This window comes from Panthera onca, chromosome D3, assembly GCF_046562875.1.
Source record: "Panthera onca isolate mPanOnc1 chromosome D3, mPanOnc1 haplotype 2, whole genome shotgun sequence".
In the NCBI taxonomy this organism is placed as follows: Eukaryota; Metazoa; Chordata; class Mammalia; order Carnivora; family Felidae; genus Panthera; species Panthera onca.
Window position 1 is genome coordinate 71,991,546 of NC_138350.1, and position 10,262 is coordinate 72,001,807.

At 35.8% G+C, this 10,262-nt stretch overlaps 1 pseudogene; it reads right to left on the reverse strand.

Annotated features, from left to right (window-relative positions):
- Positions 1 to 885: 885 nt before the first annotated feature.
- On the reverse strand, positions 886 to 1,418 carry LOC132666007 (U6 snRNA-associated Sm-like protein LSm3 pseudogene; annotated as a pseudogene).
- Between the last annotated feature and the right edge of the window lie 8,844 nt (positions 1,419 to 10,262).

The window sequence follows — 10,262 nt, forward strand, 5'->3', positions numbered from 1 at the left end:
TTCATGCTCTGTCTCTCTCTGTCCCAAAAATAAATAAAAAACGTTGAAAAAAAAAATTAAAAAAAAAAAATGAATAAACATTAAAAAAAATTAATATGTTGTTTAATATCCAAATATTTTTGTATTTTCTAGATATCTTTCTTTTATTGAGATCTAAATTCCACTGTTGTCTGAGAGAAGACATTGTATGATTTCTATTCTTTTTAATTTGTTATGGTGTGTTTTATGGCCCACGATGTGGTCTATTTTGGTAAATTCTCCATGTTAGCTTGAGAAGAATGTGTATTTTGCCGTTGTTGGATGAATTAGCCTATAAGTGGCCATTATATTCAGTTGATTGATGATACGTATTGTTAAGTTAAACTATGTTCTACCTGTTAGATCTCTCCATATCTGAAAGGGTGTTGACATATCCAGAAATAATACTGGATTCATCTGTTTCTCCTTGTAGTTCTAATGCATTTTTATTCACATATTTAATGCTTCTTTTAGGCACATGCATATTATGCCTTCTTGAAGAATTGACCACTTTATCATTATGTAATGCCCTACTTTATCCTATATATATGTGTGCGCATGAATTCATCCATGTGATCAAGGAATATACTATTCCATATGATTCTAATTCTTGGAAGTCTGTTGAGATTTGCTTTATCACCCAATCTGTGGTCAGTTTTTATAAATATCCTCTGGGTGCTTGGGGGGGAAAAAACCAGCCTTCTGCAGTTGAGTGGAATATTCTAGTAAGTTGGTTTTGATAATCATTTTTTTGGTAATTTTGTTCTTCAAATGATAAGTAACTTTTAACTATTGAAAGTAGAGTGTTTAAAGCAACTCATTATAATTAATTTACTACCATTTTTGTTTTTTATATATATTTTTTTTTCTTGGTGATCACATTTATTGAAAGGGTTGGAAAAAATAAAAATACTCTTTAGCTTAAGAATTTTTGAGTTATCTGCAAATCAACTCATTTCAGGAGTGCAAGAATCCTTGGTCATTTCTTAATGTCGAAATTAACGCAGGTTTCTCTTTTGAATGTCTTCTACATTTAAAGAGGCAATCATACAAAGTCTCCTATATTCCATAACACGATAAATTCTTTGTTTCAGCCAACTCTTAATGGAGGGGCAACTAGAACAACACCATCTCCCCGGACAAAGAGCATCATAATATTCCGTTTTGTTGATTTATATATCTCCTCATAGGTTTCCTCATCAATTTCTATGGTAGTCACAGTCTCTTCCACATCTACCAATATCATATTTAAATGCTGATCATAAGCATGTAATCTGCCTCGAAGCTGTCATTCCTCATTTTCACATAAATTCGCTCATCCAGGCTGAGCCTGATGAGATCCAGGGGCTCCTCTACGGTGTTGGTGGTTTGTTCCTGGTCCACGTCGTCCGCCATGCTTCAAACCCCTGTTTTTTATATATTTTAAGGACATGTTATTTAGTACATATAAGTACACAGTTGTATTTTTCTGATAATCCATTAAATGAAAGAATAATATTTTTTGTCAGATTCACTTCCTTAGGTTTGGTGTCTAGCTTTCTCCTTATTCTCCTGGATTTAATATGTGGCCACATGTTTCAAAATCATTTAATATCACCAAGGAAATACTGAGGGAAGAGAGTACAAAGCCACATACTTATTATGATAATATATAGCTAACAAGTAACTCAATTACATGCTTCATCCCTTTATTATTTAGTTATTACTATATAACAATCCACAGCAAAATGCACTATCATAAAATAAGCATCTGTTATTAATTATGGATATGTAAATCATGTGCACAATTATTAAGATTTCAGATGGGCTAACTCATGCATCTACTATCAGCTGGCTGATCATCTGTGAGCTAGTTAGCCTTGAAGATGATCAGTTTCTCTCTATGCGGCCTCTCATGTTCCAGCAGGCTTGTTCTTGTGTCAGTGGCTGAGGTTCAAAAAGAAGTTTGAAATAGTGCCATTCCATAGCTGGAATTGGCACACCATCATTTCTGTTGAATTTATTGGCCAAAGCTAGTAACAAGACCAGACTAAACAAGAGTTAGGGAAATAGACCACTCTTTGATTGGAAGAACTGCAAATTACATTGCAAAGGGTAGAAGTAGAGGTAAAGATAAAGAACTTGGGACAGTTTTGCAAACAGGTGATCACATACTCAAATCTTTGGGGACTTGAAATGTAACAGAAATGGAAATGGTCAAAATTATTTCTTTTCAGTCATGTTACATGATTCCTTCCCCTTTATTCTTACTTGTAAAATGTAATTATATCTGAATTACTTCTACAATTAAGTATAATATTAATGGAGGAAATTAGGGAGAAAAAATATGCAAACAAGAATGGAGAGGTAATCTCAAACCTACATTTCTTTTTACAAAAGGAACTCTAGGAATGATTTTCTATCTTCCTAGATAGATAATGGAATTCATTAGTTAGGATGAGATCACCTAGTACTACTTTAGGTTTAACCTGGAGTAGCTACTGTGTTTCCTGGGGACCAGACCAAACACTCAAATATATATAAAGTCCCAGAGAATGAGGTATCTAAGGCTTCTGTTTAAGAGTGAAAGAATTGGGCAGAATCCTGTCTCTTAAAGTGCCCTACGGGACTTTTGCCTTTGCTGTGACATAATCCTCCCAAGACCTTCACCTTTAAATCTCTAATTGCCTTTAAATGACTGGTTATGGCTCAGTCATCCAGGGATTTATCTAAACCCTTATTTAACCCATTTAAACTTTCAGCCAGTACAATCTTTTGGGAGTATCGAGTTTCATCTGTATTTTGAGAGTTCTCAACTCTTCAGCTCTAATTATATTCCCTTGAATGCAGTATTTGGTACTTGTGGTGTTCAAATCCATTTACAGAAAAGACTACAGTCCTATAGCTTCTGTTACATTAAAAAAAAAAAACTGTATGTATGTGTGACTGCTTGTCTGTCTACTGACTTTACTATTTTGTAATGTGAATTAAGATTAACATAATTTTCTATTTAAAATTCTTTATTAACCCTCCTTGTTGCTCATATTCCAATAAAATTGGTAAAATGTTCTTTTCTCAAGCTATAAAAATGCAAAATTACTTGTCACTTAGGTTTCCCCATGTTCCTTCAGCTTTGGTACATGAACATAATACAGCAAGTTACCATATTATAATTTTATTTTTATTCCTCTTTTAGGATTATTTTCAATTTTTTTCATATTAGAAATGTGCAAGAAAAAAGAAACTCATAACTTCCTCACTTCCTGTGGGAGTTAATGGCTGCTAAAGATAATAACCAGCAGAATACTATAAGGTATATTAATGTTTCTATAGTTGCCAGAATGAAACAATTTGATAGTCAAGAATATGAACCATAGAGTTTAAATGGTAAAAATTAAATAAAAATAAAAGTTTTAACAGCTGATGAAGATTGTTAGAATGGAGACGGACTGAGAGATGATAGATGATTGATAGATGATCGGTAGATAGAGAGATGTTTTTGTATTTTTTATATTTGTAAATAATAAAACCTAGGGATTAGCCTATTTTCAGAATTTGTCTTTCATTTCTGAGTGTTATTTCAAATATTGGTTATATTAACAAAACACCAGGGCTTCAGGTAATAGTGAAAGACTCCAGGAATAATTTACCCATGACTCGAAGACTTCGAAAGAAAGAACAATGATCCCATCTATCTCTCCTGTTGTTCTTCTCTACTATAAATTATGTTCACATGGAGGCGGGAAGTAAGTTATGATAAATTTGAGCTGGGATATCTCAGACAACATAATTTTGCCAAGTATGTTTGATGGAAGTGCATTGGAAGATGCCTGTCCTTAAAATAAAACCTGTAGTGTGCAAGCGGTAAACATGGAAGAATTGAGAGTCTATGTGTGAGTCAGAGGGAGACCCTTCCCCACTCCCACCTCACATTAGAACTCTCCCAGATTCAGAAAACATGTGCATTACAAACCACTGACAATTTGGCACAACTCTATTACATTCCCTATTTATTAGACCAGGTAAACATATCTACAATGTTTTATACAACTCAAGATGGAAATGGCAACAATCAAGGGAAGAAGGGAATTTTAGGCTAAATTATTGCATTGCTATTTCCCATTGCCAGACTCATCTAATAGGTTGCTAACCGTTTGTGTTCTTCTGAAAATCTAAGTAATCTCTGTTAATAATGGAAGATTTGTTGTTAAAAGTCCAAATGGTTAAGCAGCCTACTCTTGGTTTTGGCTCAGGTCATGATCTCATGGTTTGTGGGATTGAGCCCCACGTTAGGCTCTGCGCTGATAGCGTGGAGTCTGCTTGGGATTCTCTCTCTCCTGCTCTCTTTGCTTGCCCCTCCCCTACTTGCTCTCTCTCTCTCAAAATAAATATATAAACTCAAAAATAAGTCCAAATATTCTCATGTATCATTTTGATACATGCTATACTAGTATCCTGGAAAGATTAAGGCTGGGCTCTTCCCATTTCAAAATGAAAATAGGGAGGATACATTTAGTAGTAAATCTAGAAGGAAAAACAACTGAGAAAATTATGAATACTTTATTGATTATTAATTCCAAATCCAAGCTGGAATGATTGATAAGTGTTCGTGGCATTCCTTAAAAATGTGCCTTTGAAGGAAAAAGAAAAGGTCCATTTCTAAATCATTCAGAGCCATTTGTATTGATGAAATTGGTAAGGATAAGTGCTAAAGTTTTGAGTTCAATTTTTTGTGTGGTCATAGCTACAGGGTTGACCTTGATTAAGAATGTTAAGAATATTTTCACACAGTTTCCCACCCTAGGCCAAAACTGGGTATGTTGATGATGAAGACTTTATGTCCAAGTCTACACTGTAATGAACTCACATACTTCCAAATTCCCCTTGAGTGCAGTAGTTATGTGCAATTGATACTTGTGGTTTTAAGAAGTTCTCAGAGAAAAGAACCCATCCTTTACAACCCAAGTGCAAAATTTGCATGTACAACATCTCTATCATTTTTTCTTCCCTGAAATATGCAGGGATAAGGAGAATATAGTCAAGCGTGGCTACATTTGGCATTATTGTTGGCATAAATATAAAATATGACCTAGTGATAGTGAGAGGAATGGCAAAGGCGACACTATTTGAAAGGTGCTGATTCTCTGGATCTTGGGATCCAGTAAGATGTTTTCTTACCTCGATTTTATGTGATTAATACAAACAAACAAATGGGCAAAAAATTCACTGGGAAGTAATTAACCTGTTGTAAAATAAGCCACATTCTATTTACCAATAAAACTAAGGGTAAACATAGATACCATACATGTGCACATATGTAAAAAGGTACAACCACATGCCTGTGTATATGTGTGTACATGGGTCTGTATGCAGAGAGACAGAGACAGAGAGAGATAAATATCTGAAACGGCAAAAAGAAAATTAAACTGGTAGTGACAGTATTAATTCTAATCCATCTTTAGGAATGGTTGTAGGAAGTATCTCTGTTGTGGATTTTCCCTGTTTTTTATTTTTTGGGGTTTTTTTTGGTACATCATCCATCTTTTGCACTGTGTATTAAGTGTGTCAACTCCACTAATCCTTATCATTCTGCATCTACATGTTCACCTTCATGCATTTAAGTATGTGGATTCATTCTAGGCATTTCTATCCTAAATCTTTTTGTGTACAACTGTTTAAAGTTCATACATTATTCTCAGTGTCCTTCAAATATTCTTCTAAAGTTCTAGTTATTGATTTCCTAAATTACCTCTCAAGCTAGAAATTCCTGTAATGAAAAAATGTAAAGATGTCCACTCTCCTCCACAATGCTCTCTAATTCTAAAAATGCTTCTCATATAGGTCTATTATTATATCATCCAGTTGACACCTTTCACCACCTTGTGGTCAAACCTCCTTATAATATCTTAATTCATTACTCAAGCCTCTACGTGGCCAAGTTAGTTATCTGACAGCAATCTCTCTCTCTCTCTCAGTCTGTCTCTTTTTCTTCCCCTTCTTCCTCCCACCTCCTCCCTCCTCTCTATTTCTATCTTTCCTTTGCCCACTGAAATTATTGAAGGACAAAGAAACTTATTTATAACAACAACAACAACAACAACAACAACAACAACAAACAACAACAACAAAAATCATCCTTGTTTCTAAATGCCAAGGAAACAAATGAAGAATCCGATCCATCACCACTGGGCCCCATTTTAGGCTACAATTATTGTCATTGAAAACTAATCTCACAAAGATTTGAAGAGGTTCTTTCTGAACCTGGTGTGTGTTGTGTTTGTTTTGTTTTGAGGAAAAATAACCTCATTGCTTTCAATATTATGATCAGTTAAGGGAGTATTCTACTTGGGCTCCCAAATATTCAGTTCCTAAGTAAGGATTCATACTTAATTTGTTTTGACATTAGCAGTGACTAGCATTTATTAAGCACTTACCATGGGCCATTAACTCTTCTAAGTATTTTATATGCACTATTCCACTTAGCCCCAAAATAGCCACATAAACTACAGATAAATTTGAAATCATACTTAGTTTTATTCACAAAATGTATTCATTATTCTGGCTTCCATGTCAGAGTATCTGGATTAGAAAGAGATCTCTCACTTTTGAAAAATGCTGTTCCTAAATAATTCTTCCTTTCATGACATAGACAGCCATAAATCCAAGCTACCAATCAGAATTTTTCATTTCTTATAAGATGAATTCTTTTCTGGGGATCCCTGGGGGGGGCCTTAGTTGGAGCCATTCTAATCTACCACAGAGCTTCATTATGATAACAGTGAATCTCAAAAGGAAAATGGTTGGTGTCTTTATCACTTGCTTCCCAGGAAGATCCTTGTCATTTGTGCAGATTTATCTACTTCATTCCCATGCTCATTTCTGTATAATTGAGGAAAACTGGTGTCTTTGTCAAACCATAAATAGATGCTGCTTCATATTTTCCCTAAAGCAATGGGTACCTACATACCTTAAAATTATTTATAAGAGGGATAATGCAATTGATTGTCCCATAATAGCACAAATCTGCTCTAAGGGGGTTTACTCTACAGTTCTAGACATAGAAGTGGGGAGCATAATTTTATTTTATTTTAGTTTTAATTTTTTATGTTTATTTTTGAGAAAGAAAGAGAGAGGCAGAGAGAGAGGGAGACACGGAATCCAAAGCAGGATCCAGGCTCTGAGCTGTCAGCACAGAGCCCGATATGGGGCTCAAACCCACAAACTGAGATTAGGACCTGAGCCAAAGTCAAATGCTTAACCAACTGAGCAACCCAGGCACCCTGGGGACATCATTTTAAATACTACTTGGCTGATTCACATTCAGTGGGGACCATGGCAGTGTCTCCCAACCATTTTCAAGTTAGAGTAGACATACAAAATTATTATATTTGTATCAGAACTGGGATAAACTGGAATGGATTTGGGAATATCTATATAGCGCTTGGTGGGGAAAAAATTACATTCTTGATGTAAGATAACAATGTTAGAAAAGTCAAATAAAAGTGATAGAGAATTAACTATTGAATTTATATAAAACTTCAAAATAAAGACTTTTCATTTTTTTCTTTAATGAGAAACTTGAGCTTCCTTTTATGAAAATAGATTTTTATGTTTGATTTTATGATTAAGCGGACTACAAGCATTTCCTAATCGTGATTTTTATGGTGATCTTTCTTCAAATCCTTAAGAGTCACATCAAGTAAAAAACTTTGTTCACATATAGATAATAAAAAATTTTAAAACCATTTTCCCATTTTATAGCTGCTTAAAAACTAGCCAATTGAAGTTATATTTAAAAAAATCTAAAAGCACTTCCTTTACTCTCCTTTACCAATGTAATGTTGAAATTTCTTATAGCAATGCAAATGGATTTCAAATCCAAATAAACTTTTGTAGATGAGATATTCCAAAATAAGGGAGAACATCTAATTTGCAGAAAATGCATCCATTTTTAGAATGGTCATACTGAAGCTAGATTGTATGCACTAATGAAACATGTCACAAACAGCTTGAGGAGCCCAGTCCTAAAATAACACCCTCCAGGACCTTTCTTGTGGCCTCTCTGACCCTCACCCCTGTGCAATTCACCTTGAGTTGTATGCTGTGTTCTGAATGTAAACTCTTCCAGCAGCAGCCTGGACTGGATTCTAAAGTAGATTTCCACAAGGTAGAGCATCTCCTCAGTGCTTAAGCAGGCATGTGAGAGCAAGCCAGATCGGGCTCCTTGAGCCCTTGTTTGATGACTCAATTTAAGTGCCCCGAAGGCTAAAGCAATTCTGTAAATGTGGTCCCCAAAACAACAGCAGCAGCAACAGCACCTAAAAACTTACAAGAAATGTACATTCTCAGGCTCTGCTTGAGACAGAAACTCTGTATATTAACAAGCTTTCTAGGCTTTCTGATTCATGCTAAAGTTTGAGAGTCAACAGGATAAAGGGATCAATATTTCAGGGAACATCTGCAATCTATTCCCAACACAAAAGTTAGGAAGCCCCATGCAGGTTTTATTGTTGTTGCTGTTGCTGAAATAGTACATATTTCTCAACTTTTCGTACGGAAAGTGTTCAAGATTGAGGGCCATATGAAGAAGTCTATGCACTGTGTAAAAGTCATTATCTGTATTACTCACTGTATAGCTACACTTTGAAACTTGGCTCAGTGGCCCAGAGTTTTATAGCTACACATTCCATGCCCATTTATATATGCACAATATAAGCAGAGTACCCAGGCAATATTATCCAAGAAGGACTACGAAAACCTTTATTCCAGAACTGAATATCCCAGAATTGAAAATTCTAATTTAGGATATGGCATGCCACCTCCAGAATTACTCCTTTAAGATGCAAATGTTTTTTGTGATATGGAAACTATAGCAATTATCCAGCAATACCTTAGTTTATGAGATTCATTCTGGACCCCAGAAACACTCTGAGAGAATGGAATATAGGACAAGAATGGTTGGTTTTGGGCATAGTAGGAAAGAAGATTTAAAAAAAGAAAAGGCAGAAAAGAGAAATCACAGCAAAAGACAGTGTGAAAATGAAGACGGCTCAGCATGGCATCCTAATGAGCTAAGAGGCAGCGTAAAGTCTTGGTTGTTCAGTGTATATTGAAGGGAAGAGAAGTTGAGAGAGAGAGAGAGAGAGAGAGAGAGAAATGCTTTCACCTCTGAGTTCTCTTTAACACCAGCTCTTGGTTAAATTCTTAATTTTCCCTACTATTCACAATGGTAAGAGTCAACTTGCCACCATGTGTATCACCAATTACAAATTTGTTTTCACCTCAGAGAGCCTTTGCTTAAAAAAAAAGAAGAATTAGATCAAACAGCATATCCCATGAAACATTTGCTATCCCTGGAGCATCGGGAGCTCTTCATCCTGTGAAGTTGAGGGTTCAGAGCACTGCTGCCTATTTGCTTGTTATCAAGCCACAAACTTCTCTCCAGAATTCTCAAAATGAATGGGAGAAATTTGAGTCCACAGGTGAAATGAAAACTAATGGAGAAGGTGAGGCATTCTAGTGGAGAACACATTGGAAGTTTCAGTGTTGTTTGACTTATTTACCAGAAAGCATTAGCAGGATTTCTTTGCATGTATATGGGATTTGATGCTAGGGACATTTCTTTTGGTCTCAGGCACCTTGAAAACAAAAACGTATTTCAGCTACTTTTAAAAATAAAGCGTCACCCAATAATGCATTTCCAACTTTCTGCTTCCGGTCTCCACAAGAAACCTATAGCCACCACTACCAAGGCCATCATCACTGCCACTAAACGATGGTAGCCAACCAACTGTGTACAGCACTATCAGGAGTGACAAGTCAGTAGAACCAGGTCTGAACAACATCAGTTTTAAGTCTCCACTGGCTTGGGCACAGTTTTCATCAAACAAAACATATAAGAAGATGTGAATAAGATCAAAATGGAACTACAAAAAGTGACCTATGAGTGAAACCTTATTCCCTGAAACAGATGCGGCTCATGAGTTACTGGAGCCACACCAAACACACTTACATGGTCACTCGTACTGAGAATTCCTTTTCCATCAAGTCTGCAGATGCCCTGGGCAAATGATATTTGAGAAGGCACCAAGAAAGGGATGAAAGAACGGTAGAAAACATTTCTCAGTTCTGCTTCCACAAGGCTGGCTGGCTGATCACGTACCTTTTTACCTTCAGGCTCACGGTATCTCAACACCACCAGCAAGAGAACAATTTCTTCTAAAAGCTCCCTTACAAGTCTTGACATTCAATCTGCTTCACCGGCA